This window comes from Dasypus novemcinctus, chromosome 6, assembly GCF_030445035.2.
Source record: "Dasypus novemcinctus isolate mDasNov1 chromosome 6, mDasNov1.1.hap2, whole genome shotgun sequence".
Taxonomy (NCBI): Eukaryota; Metazoa; Chordata; class Mammalia; order Cingulata; family Dasypodidae; genus Dasypus; species Dasypus novemcinctus.
The window spans coordinates 97,393,842-97,408,073 of record NC_080678.1 but is presented as its reverse complement, the minus strand read 5'-3'; the positions used below and the strand labels follow the sequence as shown (position 1 = coordinate 97,408,073).

The 14,232-nt window shown below is 45.1% G+C and overlaps 1 non-coding gene across 1 annotated transcript; it reads right to left on the bottom strand.

Moving 5' to 3' along the window:
* Positions 1-13,360: 13,360 nt before the first annotated feature.
* On the bottom strand, positions 13,361-13,522 carry LOC111761732 (U1 spliceosomal RNA). Its single transcript, XR_002795007.2, has one exon. It is a non-coding gene; the product is annotated as a U1 spliceosomal RNA (small nuclear RNA).
* Between the last annotated feature and the right edge of the window lie 710 nt (positions 13,523-14,232).

The following is a 14,232-nucleotide window of genomic DNA, read 5'->3' as shown; positions in this document are numbered from 1 at the left end:
TATCCCACTTTACAGAATAAGACCTGGTAGTCCAAGACCTCAAAGGTCTGACACCAAATTCACAGAACCTGGGAGTTCGCTGGACAGGATCTGGTCCAGGTGGCTCGGGTGCACGAGTCCATGCTCTCCCCACCGTGCCACTGAAATCCTGACTTCCTCTAAGACATTCCTGCCACACCTCACTTTTACTGTCATCCACAATTTCCTCAGAAAAGAACAGTTATAGAAACAGAGACTGAGACACAACTGCATGCAATTCCGGAACCTTGGTCCTAATGCAATGCCCTCCGTAGTCCTTATTGCTAAACACAAACACAAAATGGGTGTTTCTGACTCTGAAACTCGCAGTTAAATTTCAGGAACTACTTTTGGCATTTTTATTTAAAAAGTCCTTTTTATCATGTGTAGACGTGGGACGGCTCCTGCCTGATGATTGGGGAACGATGTCTTGGCAGTGGTGTCAATATTTTTGGCTTCATTAGTATATGTGTGGTCTTATCGATTCTACTCATAGTTCTACTGTTAATAATTGAGTCATGAGCCTTATTTCTTAATCCCATTTTATCCTCTCTACTCATCCTAATCATTCTCTACATTAAAGGATTAGTACTTAGGGTATGGATGGGCAAATAATAATCCACCTTGGAAAAGATACTTTTCTAAGAAGACACAGGAGAAGTTTTTCCTTCTAAGCAGGCTTAGCAAGGAAGGTGATGGCCCTGAAGCTACTTAAAGAATGGGACAGAGTGTCCATGTATAGTAATTCCTTCTCAAGAGATAGTGAGTAGCCTTCCCCAGCAGGCAGCATCTCATTTCATTTTGTGCAGCAGTCATCCTGATTTCTCCCACTACAGGTGAGTAACAGGTAAGTGACTTCCTTCCACCTGAAATGTTAAGCACCCTGTCACATCGCTCCTACTCCCAGCCACCCCAAAGGCTGGTATGAGGTGGGACGCACCGTGCTCCTGGGATTTCTGTGTTCACTCACTGGCAATGGACCTGCATTCTGGCCTTTGAGAATTCTCTGCTCCATTCCAGCCATCTCCGGTATACCTTTTCCCATTAGGGAGGGTCAGAGTGTGCCCTGCTTCACTTCGCAGTTGAATTTCTTCCGGAAGAGGGAATTACTACCCATTAAAAAAAAAGTCCTCTCTGTTGGAGAGAAATTACTTTAACCATTGATGGGTGACATCATTTATACAGGTAATTCTTGGAGTTGAAACCGTAACACCTCATCACTGAGAGATTCCAAACCAGTCAGAGATCCAGAAGAACAAACACTGATGTCCACCACCCCAAGGAGACTATCAGTCAGCAGTGAGACTTCTATTTCCTCTCCTTGTTCAAATATCATGGAAAACAACACAGAGACATTGCTGTTGTCCGCTGCCCTCGGGTTCATGAGTAGCTTTTCACCATAAGAACAGCTGAAGGGGGCTGCTATGTAGAGCAGAGGCCAAGCAGGAAAAGTGTAGCCAAGGAGAGCTAAGGGCTTGGGAGTGAAGCAGATCTGGAGGTAACTCTTTGCTCAGCCCTTCCCAGTCCAGGAAGCCTCGGCGTATTAGTAATTACACAATGGAAGTGGATGATATTTTCTAATTACAAGAAAATGACGGCCTGACAGGATGAAAAGAAAAAAGAATACAACTTTATGCTTCCCCAAGAGATACATCTTAAATACTAGGACACAAAAAGGTATAAAATTTTAAAAGTTTAAAAATTGCTTGATTATGCACACCAAAACCAAGCAAAAATCCTGGTGTGGATATATTCATATTAAAAAAGTATATTTCAAAACATGGAGTTAAAGAGGGATGTTTCATAACTTGAAAGGGGTCAATTCATCAGAAAGAAATAGCAGTCATAAATCTTCATGCACCTAATAGCATAGCTTTAAAATATGTAAAACAAAATTTGAGAGAGAAATAGAAAAGAAGAAAGAGACAAATTTATAATTATAGTTGGAAATTTTAGTGCACCCCTTCAATAATGGATGCAATGAGCAAAACCCAGCAAAGACTTAGGATATTTGAGCAAAACGATTAACAATTTTGACCTAATTGGCATACCCAGAACACTGTGCCCAGCTATGTCAGAACACACATCCTTCCCAAGTGTGTGTGGAGCGTTTACAGAAATAAACCCCATGCCGAAACAAGTCTCTACAGACCTCAAAATACTAAAATCATTCAGACTATGTTCTCTGATGGTAGAGCTTATACTAGAAACCAATAATAAAAAGATAACTAAAATAATCCCCAACTGCTTGGAAAGTAAACCATATACTGATACACAACCATCTTAATGACAATATAAATTTAAAATTATTCTGAAAAAAAAGTTAAAAATAAAACATTTTAAAACATATGAGGTGTAGCTAAACCAGTGCAGATAAGCAAACTCATCATCTTAAATGTACATATTAAAAAAGAAAAGAGGCTGAAAATCAAACAGTATCTGTCCAGGTAAAGAAACAAAAATAAAACAGAAAATTTAAGTTCAAGGAAAGTGACTGAAAGGGAGTAATGAAGATAACAGTAGAAATCAATGAAATGAAAAGCAAATATACAATAAATAAAATTCATTTGGCATTTTGAGGAAAATTATAAGCCCTTAGAAAGACGGATCAAAATAAGGGGAAATGGAGAAAGAGAGAAAGCGCAAATTTTCAATATCAGAATGCAAAAGGGGACATCACCACAGATTCCACAGACATTAAAAGAAAATACAAAAGATATAACAGACAACTTTATGTCAATGAATTTGAAAATGTACTTAGATTGTACAAACCTTTTTAAAGATAAAACTTACCAAATTATTATAATAAAAAAGAGAAAACCAGAAGAGTCCTATATTCAATAAACAAAATCGAATCCTCAATTAAAAATCTTTGCACAAAAAGAAAACTCAGATAAATTGATTAAATTCTTCCAATCATCTAATAACAATTCTTACTGTTTTAGGCAATTGTAATAACCTTTCCTTTTTCCAGTGTTTCAGAATTTTCAATTTTTCAAAAATAAGCCTGTGCAGTTTTTACCATGAAAATATTATAGCTGTTTTTACTTTGAAAAAAAAAATCAGATAAATGTTAAATCATGTTAAATTCTTCACAGAGGTCAGAGACGATAACTCTAATATATCCCTTATAATATCGGCAGTTTTAGTAATATCATATTAAGTCAAGTAAATTATAGCAGCTTATGAACTGACAATTGAAGTGAAGAAGTAGGAACAGGGAATACAGTTCCACAGAGCTTATCTGTGAAAGAAAGAAGAGTGAGGAAGCTGCTATCTAATGGTGAGTCAAACCAGTAGGAGAGGACATTTTACTAGCAAATTTTACTAGACTTGAACTTGAATATATTCTCAAAGAAAGAGAGGAAATAAAAAATGAACAAGGAATCCTGAATTTATGGACCAAGTCTCTCTTGGACAAAAGGAATGGATTGGACAAGTAAAGAGAAATTTGACGGAGTGAGTAAAGTAAGCTACGTAGGTAGGTGTTTGCCATACAATTCTTTCAACTTCTCTTGTACGTCTGAAAAATTTTTACACCAAAATGGTGAAGGTAAAAATGACTCTCTAGACCAGCACGTGGGCAGGGGGTAGGGGAAGGTTAAGGCAGCGCATGCGCTGAAAGGTCCCTCTGCCAGTCTTCACGGAACCTTGACTCTGTCTGTGTCCTCAGATTCTGTGTTGTCCCAGCTCCCCAGGAGCCCCAGAAGGACTTGCCTCACTGCCCAGGAGCCATCCAAAGCACATACCCCTCCAGCCTTGAGCCTGACCGCCAGCTTTCACCTCGACAACCACAAGAGGGGACCAGTTCAGGAGAGAAAAGACATGCTTTGACTTAGCCCGCTACTTCCGGGTCCAGAGTCCATTTGTCTGTCGAGACTCTTCTTAAGAGCTCTGCCTGCAGACCATGCCAGCACATGCCCTGGCACCTGGCAGGAAGCTAGGGTCCCACTCTAAGCCTGCCCCTTCCTCCTTGCTCAGAGCCGCCAGTGCTTTTCTGGGTATCACTGACTGCCAGATTTGAGCCTCTGCTCGATATGTCTGACTTCCTTCTGCAATGTTCAGGATTATTCGATATTCATGAATATTCACCTATGGAAAAGAGGAAGGAAAATAATTGACTCAAAAGGTAAGACCTGCTATGAAGGAGCAGCAAGATAGCGAAATGAGACAGAAGTAAGATGCAGGTCTCTTGAAGTATTAGGAATAGGATATGTGAGTCTTGTTATAGCCGTAGACAAACTGTAGATATTTATTTTACATAGTTATATATAAATACACACACATTTATACACTAAGTGTATGTAAAAATACTGTATATATAGAGAAATACATTTTATATATAATATACAGAAATATATACATATACTATACATAAAAACATTTAAGTATATATATGCAAATACTCACTAATAAAAGTGAATCTGAGGCAAATCTCAGCCAGAACTCCTCTAGTGGCCTAGAGAGTCAAGAAGAACTTGTCTGAAATAATGGATGAATATGAGTGCCTTTTAGAACTCTCTAGGTTATTTTTGATGGGAAACAGTTGGTGATTACAAAGTTCTTAGATTTTCTTAGAAGGATGGTGGTATTCTTTTTGACATCCATCTAGAATCCTACCTCTGTCTACTTCCTACCACTGGGAGACTTTCCCTGCTCCCAAATCCAACTACTCCCCCAAAATGATAATAACCTATTTAATCCCCTCCCCCAAAAGTGTAAGGTTAGTCCACTGGACAGTAGTTAGAGAAATTTTTGGCAAGGGAAGGTAAAAATTTTTTTCAAATTTGAGCAACAGATGGACAATTGCATATTTCATGGTGGTTGGCAGCTTGCCTTTTCTTAAAAAGGCATCCACGAGCCCTGCCAACGGGGGCCTCAGGTGTTCCTGGCTGGGTCTCACTAAGCAGGCTGGGCAAACATCCAAGGCCTCCTTGGTGCCCTGCCCTCCCGGCAGCTCCAAGTTGGCTGCAGCCTCAGGACCGAGCCTGGCTCCGGGCCAGGGTGACTGGTTCATACAGTGACTCCAAGTCACTGACCATTTCTGGAACCAGGAATGGTGTCTGTAGCCTTTTCCCGAAATCACACCAGGACAGGGCTTCCCAAGGAAGGTGCGGTCCATATTTTCCAGAGATCTACTCATGGCGTCTGTTTTCACGCTGGGGGGAGCTCTGCAGAAGTGTGTACGCACACACATACCCTTTCAACTGCTTAGGACATTTGGAGGTCATGATCACGTCATAGAATAAGTGACTGTGGCAAACGTGTGGAGAGGTAGTGAGCTAGTGGCTCACGTCTGTTCCACTTAAAGGAGAAAGAACTTCAGATCTTCAAGTCCCACCCACAAAGCTGGTAGTAGAGCAGAGGTCAGCTGCTGGGCCCGTGAAGAAGGCCCCCCCATCCCAGCCATACAGGGATTCTCTGTCTGCAGGCCTGACTCCTCTAGGACATGCCTCTCATCTCCTCTTATCTCTCTTTCCAGACAGAATGAATGTTCCCACAGCACCCTGTTGGCAATGCCAATGTGACACCAACAGCCATGTGTCCTTTGCTTGCCTATCTCTACTACCATCCTGGGAGCAACCTGGGGACAGACTGGGTCCTGCCAACTTCTGTAGCCCAGATCCGAGAAGTTAAGAGCACACAGTAGGGCAGCGGACTTGGCCCAGTGGTTAGGGCATCCATCTACCACATGGGAGGTCCACAGTTCAAACCCTGGGCCTCCTTGACCCGTGTGAGCTGGTCCATGCACAGTGCTGATGCGCGCAAGGAGTGCTGCACCATGCAGGGGTGTTCCCTGTGTAGGGGAGCCCCATGCGCAAGGAGTGCGCCCTGTAAGGAGAGCCGCCTAGCGTGAAAGAAAGTGCAGCCTGCCTAAGAATGGGACGACCCACACGGAGAAATGACACAACAAGATGACACAGCAAAAAGAAACACAGATTCCCGTGCCACTGACAACAACAGAAGCGGACAAAGAAGACGCAGCAAATAGACACAGAGAACAGACAACCGGGGTGTGGGGGGAAGGGGAGAGAAATAAATAAATAAATCTTTAAAAAAAAAAAAAGAGCACACAGTAAAACCTGGCTGGTTTTACTTTGAGGGTGGGGCCTTTTGAGGGTGGGACGGCATTGCAGTTTCTCCCATACTGGCATGTTATGCACCAAAGAACACACAACAAGCATGAACATTCCAGAAAATGTAGAAAATGATGTTCTTAAAGGTGTGCAAAATCTTTCACATTTCAAAAAGGATCCCCCTTGCTGAAGTCAGTGATTCCATCTGCTCAATGTGGAGGACTCCAAGCAAACTGCAAAACCCAGAGACCAGGCTGGAGTTGGGAGAAGAGAAAGGTAACTCCTTCCAGCCACCACAGCTTTACCACCATTGCTCAAGGCACTGTAGGTGGCACTGATATCGGGGGACAATTGGGGGTCTCTTTGTTCTACCAAGGTCCCAGTTAATCCTTAGCATGCTCCCACTAATAAGCCACTCCTACTCCACACCAAGCTTTCTTGCTTTTTGGATTACATTAGGGACCAGAATGACATGTGGGCTTCCAGGCGAGGTTATGGCGTGCATTTCAGATGGGCAGGCTGGGCCTCCTGGTCAACACCGCCTGGCCCCAGACTTGAGAAAGACCCCGCAGTGACCTGGATGACTCCTGTTTCTAAGTGCACGCTTCTCTTTGGTTATTTAAAATTAATTTCTGTGCCTCCAGCTGCCTTCTCATCTACACCACCTCCCGAAGCCTGATTCATCTTTCCTGGAGGTAGCACTGACTTACAATGCTGAGCAATTCAAGTCACCAGGGGGTGATACGAAGAGGGAATTCTGCACACCTCCTGGAGCAAGTACCAGCACACAGATCATCTGTCTCCAGATCCGTTTTCATAGCTCCTATTTTGGAGCTATTACAAGTTATCACTTCAGTACATAATATATAAATGCATTATATGAAATGGTACATCAAGTGGACTATGACCTGCAAATTTTCACTTCCAGCAACAGAGCCACTCGTTACAGGAGCACAGAAACATTTACTAATGCTCCCTCTCTTTTGAATTCCCTTTCCCTCCTGCCTCAGAAAAATACAAATTTAACCATCTAGGATGCAGGATAAAACTCATTCTTGAAAAAATTATTCTTTAAAAAAGCAAGGGAAGGATAAATACGCAATTCGAGATAGCGGTACATCAGGTGGGAGGAAGCCACGGTCAAGATAAAAGAGCAACTGTATAATTCATCATCCAGACTGGGGCTGTCCAGGGAGCCGATATGCCTGGACAGTGGGGGTAAACCAGATGGCCACTCTCAGGACAGGGAGGCACACGGAGGGTGACACATGGTCACTGGTCTAGTGATCCAGGTCTCCAGTCAGTTAAGGGTTCATGGGTATTTGTTGTAGTATGAACACATACATACATAAACTAGAGTGATCCATGGTAAAATAATGAGGTCATGTCATAAACCAAGGATGTAAATTAATTTCGTGCACCAGAAATTCATTTTTTAAAATATCAGCATGCTTTCCCTGAGCCCAAATAGGGGTCCTTGATTTGGCTCTTCCTTTTTGTTTTGTTTTGTTTTAATTTTTTTTTTTTTGATGCTACATTAAAAAAATATGAGGTCCTCATACGAGGTCCTCCCACTTCAACAACCTCTTTCGTCATCGTGGCACATTCATTGCATCTGGTGAATACATTTTGGAGCACTGCTGTACCCCATGGGTAATGGTTTACATTGTAGTCTACACTCTCCCCTAGTCTACTCAGTGGGCCATGGCAGGACATACAGTGTCCAGCATTTCTCCCTGCAGCACCACCCAGGACACCTCCAAGTCCAAGTTGTCCTGGCACTTGTTAATCATTCCCTTTCTGCGTTTTGTTTTATGACTGTGCAGTGGCAGAGCCGTCCCCTGTCACTGAGGCTGCCTCTGTCTTCCTCTTACTGCGTGCTCTAAACACAGGCACTGAGACCAGGAGCAGATCTCTCACACCAGCAGCCAGACAGGAGCTCAGGCTCCAAACTTCCCCGAGTCTTCCTTTCCTCTACTTGTTTTCCATCATCAACTCTACAACAAGCAAACAAAGTCCCAGGGTTTTGTTAAGCTTTAATTTTTTAAAGATTTATTTACTTATCTCTCTCCCCCTCCTGCCCTCCTTCTCCATTGTCTGCTCTCTGTGTCCATTTGCTGTGTGTTCTTCTGGATCTGCTTGTATTCTCCTCAGGTGGCACTGGGGATCTGTGTCTCTTTTTGTTGTGTCATCTTGCTGCACCAGCTCTCCGTGTGTGCGGTGCCACTCCTGGGCAGGCTGCGGTTTCATGCAGGATGGCTCTCCTTTGCACAGAAGCCACTTCTTGCGAGGGAGGCACCATTACACGGGGACCACTCTTAGGCGAGGGCATCCCTGCGTGAGCCAGCACTCCTTGTGCACAGCAACACTGAGCATGGGCCAGCTCACCATGCGGGCCAGGAGGCCCTGGGCATCAAACTCTTGGACCTCCTGTATGTAGGCGGATGCTTTTGTTAAGCTTAATGAAAGGTACATACATACCTACCTTGCTTCTTCCTCTATGCTGACAGTCCTCACCTATATTTTTATATCTATACTCATATTCATCCATTTAATCTACCAGCCAACCACTTATTACACACGATTAGCAGGCACTGTGTCAAATCCTGGAAACAGTACAGCAGTAGCTGGTGTCACAATATTCCCACCTTCCAAGAACTTGTTACCTAAGAAAGCCCTTTGTATGCCCCAAATGAGAACCACAGTGAAGAAGCCTCCTGAGGCCTGGTGAGATAAGCAGTCACATGAGCTAGAGAGAGGATCATTAACCAGATGTTTAAAGTGTGATATTAACTGGATAGACAGAATCTCGGCCACCCAACACAGCTGGCAAACAAAGAACAGCAGTCTGGTCAGTCAGACTTTCTATTTTAGGGAGAGTTGCCTTAATCTGAACCTAAATAGACATTTTTAAAGATGCATGTCAATTCCCATTCAGGTAGTCATCATCAGAAGTTCCAAGACAGAAGCTCAGAGGGCCTCAGAATTCAGAAGCGTTCTCAAAAATGGCACTAGGCTAGAAGTGCCGAGGGGAAACAAGTAGACTTGCCACCCCAACCCAGCCCTGCCTTGTGAGCTCTAGGCACACACAACCAACAGCTTACCTGACATCTCCACTTGTTTGTCTAATAAGCTTTCTAAGCTTTAACTTGTCCAAAATCAGACTTTTGGTTCTCCAAGTCCAACCAGATGTTCCAGCACTTCACTCATCTCAGTCAACAACTCAACCCTCTGCCCACCAACCCCCGGAGTCACCCTTTTCTGATTTGCTCTCTTATCCACATGCCCAAGCCACAGAAAAATCCAGCTCTATTTCTAAAACACACCCGCAGGCTGACCGCTTGGCACCACCTCCTCCTCCACCACCTTGGTGCAAGCTGCCGTCACCTCTCCTGGATTCGCGTGGGTCCTCTACAGTCTAGTGTTGGCATCCACGTCAGGTCACGTCACTGCTGCACTTAAAACAACTCTCACTACACCCCTCCCTGTGAGAAAAACCATAGTCCTCACTGATGACCATAGTGTTTTGGGCAAGAGGCCCTTCCTTGACCTCCTGACTTGTTTCCTCACATCCTCCCCGCTCCCCACGGTGAGCTCTCACTCCAGGACTTCTGGCCTGGTGACTGCCACATCCCTGTTTAGAGTGTGCTGACCCAGGCAACTGCTCTCCTGTGCCCTCATTCACCTTTACTTGCTCACTACAGCAACCTCAGCACGGATACCAATGTCTGGCATAGGCCAGTGCCCAGGGGATGTTTGTTGAATGAAGGAATGTCCACCTTCTGGACTGTTGGCCCCCAAGGCCCCTGTCAAAGAAGCTGAAGACACCACATGTGAGTACCAGCCTGATATTGCTGGACGTTTTGATGTGAACATGTGATGAGGCTCCTCGGAGCTGTCATCATGGAGAAGGAATGGAGGCCCCTCCGGGCTGGGCTATCTAAGCCACCATTGCCTTCAAATCCCCCAAGCACAGGAGGCTCTCCACAAGGAGACTTCTACCAGGGGACGTGGATTTTCTGGAAAAGCCAATGTCATTTTGCCTGCTTCCAGCAGCCGTACTGCGCTCCTTCATAGCCAAAGTGAAAACTGCACATTCTGCACTCAGACTAAAAAAGAGAGAAAGTCTCTTTGGATTAATTATACACACTCTGGAGCCAAAATCAAAGTGCCACATTCGAGAAAATTTTATGAGTGTCAGTGACCCAGAAGCTGGCACAGCACCCAGGCCCGGTCCCACTGGTGAGTCATCCCCAAGGCACTTTGCTGGGGACACAGGACCCGGAGGCCTCACCTGGCCCCAAGTATGGCAACAGCAGGCACGGCGACACCACTGCACAGCCCCACGACCACAAGCCCAGGTAGCTTCCAGTCAAGGTCTTTGGCTCAGCATTTCTTTTGTTCCCAGCATCGTCCAGATGTTTGTGGAGACTCTACAGTTTAGAATATTAGGTGGAAAGACATATTTCAGTGATATCTCTACCAAAAAAAAAAAATACACCCAGGACAAAGGGGAAATGCTTCTTAGAGTCCCACAACATTTCAGTATGTTAATTTCCCAAATTGATGACTAGAGAGAAATGTAAACCGAGACACAACTCATCTTTGCCTCCTTCTTGGACTTTCCTGGTCCAACGGTGGCCTAAGATGATTTCAGACAGGCAAAACGCAGCCCCTTGTGAAAGCAGACTGTGTGCCTTCGTGAAAGGAAGCTGCACCTGAGCCGCGCCTTTGACCTTGTCTGAGGATCATGGTTGCTGACTCCAGCAGCCCCTCTCCAGCCTCCTTGCTTGGGTCTAGTACCCCTGGCTCTCTGCTGCTGGCTGCTTCAGCATCCCCTGCCCCTAGCTCTGCCTCCGGCTCAGCTGGCAGGTAATGCCAGCTTCACCAGCCCGGCGGCCCTGGGCATCCAGCCTTCTGCAGCTTGCTTCCAGCAGGTTGCGCTGGTACCCATGCTTAACCCATCCGAGATGCCAAGGGAGATGGGGTTTTCCTGCCGTGGTATCTCGTACAATGCAGGTACCCGATAAACAAATGAATGAGTGAGATAGTACATGAGGCCTCCAAAAAGATGACATGTTGCCCGAAGCCTGCTTTTATTCACCAGTGGGGTCCCCTTTGGAGTGTCCAATCCTCTTTGCCACCCTCTTGACCCAAGGTTGCTGAGGCAGCCGCTGCTACGGCCAGAACCTCTGATGAAGGGCCCCACGGAGGATGAAGACGCCTTCCTCTGAACCTGGGCCCTGGCCCGCAGGTAGCGTGGCCAGGTGAGGAAGAGGAGCCAGGCCCAGGAACCCACCACTACCAAGGCCGCCTCCTCCGCCAACCCCTGGTTTGACTTCACCAGCCCCCCTACCCCCGAGTCCCCTGTAACAACAGAAGGCAAGTCGTCTCCCACTGAGGGGCAACGGCACCTCCCTACCAGGGAACAGTTTGTAGCAAACCGTCCAGGATATGAAAATGTATTTAATGCAATTAATAATTTAAGAAGTGAGCGCATGTGCTCTTGGAGAGTTAAATGCTTGTCAGAGTGATCGATGCCTGCTTCCCCACCAATACATTCCGGATGAAGAGCAGAGGGATTTTGCAAACTTGTGTTGACCTTGGGTTGCCGTATATAGGAGGCAGATTGCAAAGGCAGGCCTGCTTGAGGAGGAACCGTGCGTCAGCTCCCAATTTACAGCCCTTTCCCCAATTAAAGGACTGTAAAAACATTAAAATTAATGCAGTCTTAACTCCTAGAGCAGGCCCTACTTTCTTAATTAGTGCATAATTATTCAGTTTTTGATATCCTGGAAAATTATCACATGGAAATTATTTTAGGCAGAGTAACAATAGCAAAAACTCCCTCCCCCAACTCGATTAACATGTGGAAGTAATTAACACTTTATTACAGTGAAAATACTCTTACTGCTAATGTTTAATGACTTTTGCCACTGCATCCTAAGCAGGAAATTCAGGACGTTATGGAGTGATGACTTCCTACAAATATATTACACATGACTTGCAAAGATGATGCTGGTTTGAACTAGTTGCATTTAAATTTGGGAGGCCAGAGACACTTGGTTCTGAAAGCTGAGAGGACAGAGAAACAAATTTGGCATGACCTTACAGGGAGATGGCTCAGAAGAATCTTCCGGCATGGCCTGAACAGGATGCCCAAGCACCATCAGCTCAGCCCGCTGCTTGTAAAACTGTAAACTGTGTCTTCTCTGCCATGCTAACCCTCGTAAATGGGTAGTCAAGCCTTTTAAGTTCAAGGCATTGGGAGAAAATTAAAATTAAATTTCCCCATTGAACCTCCTAGAAACAATAGCAGAATTCACTCTGGATCACTGGAAGGGGCTAGAGGTGTTCTGAGTCAGGGAGACTATGATAGCTCATGCGTAATTATCTAACGCTGTCAGATGCCTGCCTTTATTTTTATTTTATTTATTTTTTTAAAAATGTTTAGATGCCTGCTTTTAGATGATTCACAACAAGAATGACCAAAATGGAAAGATGTCTGGTTTGTGCTTGTGCCCTGGTCCAGGGGCCTCGGGGACAGAGGGGAGAGAGTCTTCTTGGCTGGCGCTCCTCTCAACGCTGCCATCGGGGGTCATCTCATGAAGAAACCTTTGCTCCCCATTGTGTTTAACCAGGAACATGAAATGTCAGCTTCTCTTATATATAAATACTTTTTAGAAAATTGCGTGGAGACATCCAAGCAGGAAGCAATGCAGAGCAGGATGGTAAAAAGCACCAAATAAATATGGGGTGAATATGGGAAAGGAAATGCAAGTGGGCTCAGTTCAGCTGCTTGCAAGTTCCTCTGCTTCACCAGCCAGCTTTGGCATCAGTGGTAGCCACGTACAGGAATTGTGATGCCACAAAATCCACGACTTGCTAAAACTTTGATATTATCCTAGAGCAGCTCTGAAAACTTTTCATCCACCTTTTCTTTTCCTTTCCTTACTTTTTGGGGATCTTGCAGTCAGGGTTCTCCAGAGAAGCAGAACCAGCAGCCTCTGTGTGTGTCTAAATATAAGCTGCTAGGAGCACCGGTGTGCAGCCATCTGTTGGGGCCCCTGCTTTCAAGACTTTGGGGTCTATACCTAGTAGTGGGATTGCCAGGTCACGTGGCAGTTCTGTACGAAATCTTTCTGAAGACGTGCCAAAATGTCTTCCACAGTGGCTGCACCACTGCACATTGCCAACAGCCAGGCGGGAGAGGCCCTAATTCTCCGTGTCCTCTCTAACACTGGTCATTTCCTTTTTGTTCTTTTTTCAGAAGAGTGAACGCAGTCCCCCACTACCCCAAATTAAGCAGTTGCATTTCCCGCATCTGGGGAACTCGCAGGGGTCAGCACGTCCGCAGCGCAATGGCTCAGCCTCGCCCCGGGACCACCACCCTCGTGACCACAGAAGTTCCCCCGCCAGGTAAGCCTTTTACAATAGCAGCTGACACAGGCAGCTCTTGGAACAGAACCATGAAAAAACCCTGGCCCCAGAAGGCTTCACGTAGAATGAGACCACCTTTTAGAACCAAGAATGAACAAAACTAAATAATACACTGTCAAACATATATACATTGCTAATAAAACCCTACTTTAAAATTCTATTTCCTTTTCCTTTAGAATAGTGCATCTTCTGGTGCGGGGAGCTGGGGCACAGGATGGGAGGAACCCAAAGGAAAGGCCAGTATGGGTAATGCAATACTTCTCAAGTCAGGAGTTGAGCTCCTTATGTTATTAAGCTTCAGAGACAATATATAAGTTACACAGAATTTTTCCAAGTATTAAACAACTACTTTTAAAAGACAATATAAGGGGAAGAAAAGGGACACATGTCCCCAAAATAACTTCAATCATCCATTGGCACCTAAGAAAAAAGGTGCAATACTCATAGACTTTAAATATAACAAAGACCTTCCTCTGCCACAGGCCTTTTCCAGCGGTCAAGAATCACAAAAGTGACAAGACAGACAGCGTTGCTCGCCCCACCCCTTTTGCACCCAGGTAAACACAGCCAACGGTGGCTGAGGTTATCACTCTGACCCCTCCAGGATGCACCCCCCTCATACTCATTGTTGTATGGGCTCTAATTTCAAATATCCATTTAGCAGATGCCCCAGAGCCTGAGCAGCAGTGGGCCTGCA